The following is a 3,532-nucleotide window of genomic DNA, read 5'->3' on the forward strand; positions in this document are numbered from 1 at the left end:
GAGGGATATAAAGTGAGGAGGGAGCAGGAACAGAGAATAGAAAACCAGCTCATATATCAACCTTTTCTCAACCTTTTCGTCTGTCTCCTCTTTCAAATCACTTCTTTGGGCACGTTAGAGCGTGCGCTTCTCCAATCTGTAAAAGTTATCAGCATTTGCCGGCACCAGACACGAAGTCTTACCCGTCTAGCCACCCTCGGGTCTTTCCATGAATGGGTAATAGAAGGTGATGGAACCACACGGTAAGAATAGGACCGAATCCACGAAAAGCTCCAGATTCGCGAATCCGAAAATTTCGAGACACCGGTTCTGCGAAAGCGAATTCCGAATTCGAATTCCAGATCCGAAATGACACCAACATAGCAACATATCACATTGAAGGAAACATTCCGTGAATCAAGATAGGAGGTTAATTTCGGGTTAATTCGTGTCTATTTGTTCAACTGCTATCTATTTTAACCAAATCTAAGTTCGAAGGTGTACCAGGGTAGTTGTGTACGGGCGAACAACCTTAGTCTAAGTTAGGAGTCAATAAGAGCAAATATTCATTATTTATTTATGTAAACCTTTTCTTTAGTGATATTATCAACAAAAACACATTGCTGAGGGTTAAAATATAATACTCTAAACAATACTTTCTAAAACACTGTGTCTTAATTTTCGTCCACCGTAAAACCCTCTACTATTTTAAAAAATGATTCGCGTTCAGATCAGATTTGATCCTTCGCGCTGATTCGACGAATTCGAATTTCGCTTCTTGAATTCGCCTAATTCCGAATTCCGAGCTGAATGTGCCCAGCCTTAATGGAGCCACACAGTCTTTACATCTTGTCACGAACATGGATGGAGAGGTCTTCTCGGTGCTATTTTCGTGAATAGCGTGATATGCATTCAATGATTGTGTGTTGTTACTGGAATTCTCTTCTTTGAGTAAGGAAGACCCCTTTCATGCTTGTGTCTAAATATAGTGACGTTTATATAACTGAAGAGGTAGTCTGGGCTTTTTTCCTCGTTGCCTAAAATAAACGTTGTGAGTATACAGCACTATTTCGGTGTCCGATGGGCTCGGCACGGTTGCAGGTGTTTTCTCCTCGAAGGTTAACAAAACCAGTCCTTACCCCAATTAGGAAAGGCTTGATTTGATTCAATCTCCCATTAGGAGTTTAGAAAAGCAGTTTTCTTGTGATTTTCCTAAGCTGGGATTTTTGGGTGATGTTTAGGTTGTTTAAGAGCTTTACTTGATTGTAGAAACCATTGGTTCATAAAGAAGAGCTACAGAGAAGAAGTAACACAACACTCCTCATTATCGAAACCTGAAGCATAAATATCTAGTGTAGTCGTAAGTGGTATAGAAATCGTAGCATTGCTATAATGATGTTAAAGGAACCTACTTTTCTGAAGCCAAAATACATTGTTGGCTCGTTTGTCCGTTTTTCCTTTCGATGCTATTTTCTTCAAGGTACAAATATTTATTTAGACGGGCTACGGCATGGGTTTAACGCCCCTATAAAGACTCTTTATGATTTTTTGTAGAGCTTGGCTCGGGATTTAATATCCATTCCTTACACTCAAAGAACAATGTCAAATGGGTGAAGACCTTTACAAATTGTTAAACAAGTAAATCCTTCGATATGGTAGAGCCGAGCTCCTGACACACCCGGCTGGAGAGCAGCAGTTACAATGGGCAGCAAGTCATATGAGGCTTCGCGAATGAGAAATGCTTTAACCAAGAGAGAAGCCCACAAGCTGAGAACATCCACAAGTAGATTTGGAACTTTAGAATACTCAAAACGTGGCAAACTGTTCTGTGGCATGATTGGTCTCGCCGGCCATAGAAGGAGCCACAAGACAGTTTAACTTTTAATTGTCCCACTTCGCTTGAGAAATATTCTCCTCTGCGGATGCACTGGTCATCCTCAGACATTGGCGGGCTATCTATTGTATTACAATACAATTGGTTAGATGGGCTATGACACGGTTTTGATGCCACTGTAAAAAACTATTTAAGGTTGTGTAAAAATCACGGCCACAGGATTTGACCTCCATTTCTCAAAAGACTATGCCAACTATATGGAAAGCTTTGCAAATTATATGAACAAGCAAATTCAAAGAAACGATGGTCATCTTTTCTAAGTTTAAAAAAGGAAGGGAGGGAGCACAGGGGGAACTAGAACTTTTCAGTACCCAGGTCCAGAAGAACAGCGGAAGGCCAAGAATAACATGACGGAGAAAGATAGCAGAAGATGTTAAGAAACTGGTCAAACCTTGGACAATTATCCTGATGGTCTAGACTCTTCAGGGAGTTAAAAGGCAAAAAAAGAGAGAGGGACGAAAGAGAGAGAGAGAGAAAGATAAAGAGGGAGAGGGGTGTAGAGAGAGAGAAAAAAGAAACTAAAAACAAACAAACAAAGAAAAAAAGAAAGAAAGAGCGATGGGGGAATAAGAAAGAGGAAGTAATGAGTAGGGGGAAGAGAGAAAGAGAAAGAAGAGGGAGAAAGAAGATGGAGAAAAATTTAATATAATAAATAATATGGGGGGCGTACTCTTCTCGCTTGAGTTACGGAAACTGCAGTCCCCTCTGTTGAGAAAAAGTCGCGAAGCACCTTTTGTAATTCACAAAAAAATCAAGGTCGGAGCAACCGAGCGTTCCAACAAAAACAAACAACAAACAACCTAACAACAACAACAACAACAGCAACAACAACAACAACAACAACAACAACAACAACAGACAAACAAAACTAGTAAGATGTACTGGTGGTGTGCGCCAGATTTGAACACCAGTTCAATCACTTCGTCTTATCCTATATTGGAAGTAAAACTCTATTTCATAGACTGCATAACAAGCTAATGTATCGCACTCTTACTCGGTGGTAATAATAATGACACATATGTATTTATTGATAGCGCATTATTTCCAACAGCAACCATTACTTAATTGACATGACGACTTTTTGGCAAACTTGTTGGCCTCAATACGATAGTAATAGTAATGGTAATGATATTGGTAATGGTAGTGGTACGAGTTTTAGTCTCGCGTACCCGTCGACATAGACCCTAGAATCGATCTTTGGAAGTGGTCATTAGTTATTTGTTGAAATCCCAAAGTCTATTGATCAAATCCTCAAAACTTTTCTGTGTCGGAATTTGTATTATTGGCTATAGCAGAAGCCACACATGATCTTACTCCTTTTCTCTTGAGAAAATATTCTCCTCTGCGGATGCACTGGTCATTGTTAATAATTGAGGGACGACTTACTGTTAGTGTTACTGTTATTTATACTATTACTATTACTAATACCACTGCCATTACCATTACTATTACTGACATAATTACTATTACTGTTATTGTTACCATTACTATTACTATTACTTTGACTATTTCTACCATTATTGCTATTACAGTACAATTACTATTACTATTACTACTACTACTACTACTACTACTACAATTACTATTATGATCACCATTATTATTATTATTACTTTTGCTTTTACTAATACTATTGCCACTACTTTTTCCTATTGCAAC

Source organism: Aplysia californica, unplaced genomic scaffold, assembly GCF_000002075.1.
Source record: "Aplysia californica isolate F4 #8 unplaced genomic scaffold, AplCal3.0 scaffold00291, whole genome shotgun sequence".
NCBI lineage: Eukaryota > Metazoa > Mollusca > Gastropoda > Aplysiida > Aplysiidae > Aplysia > Aplysia californica.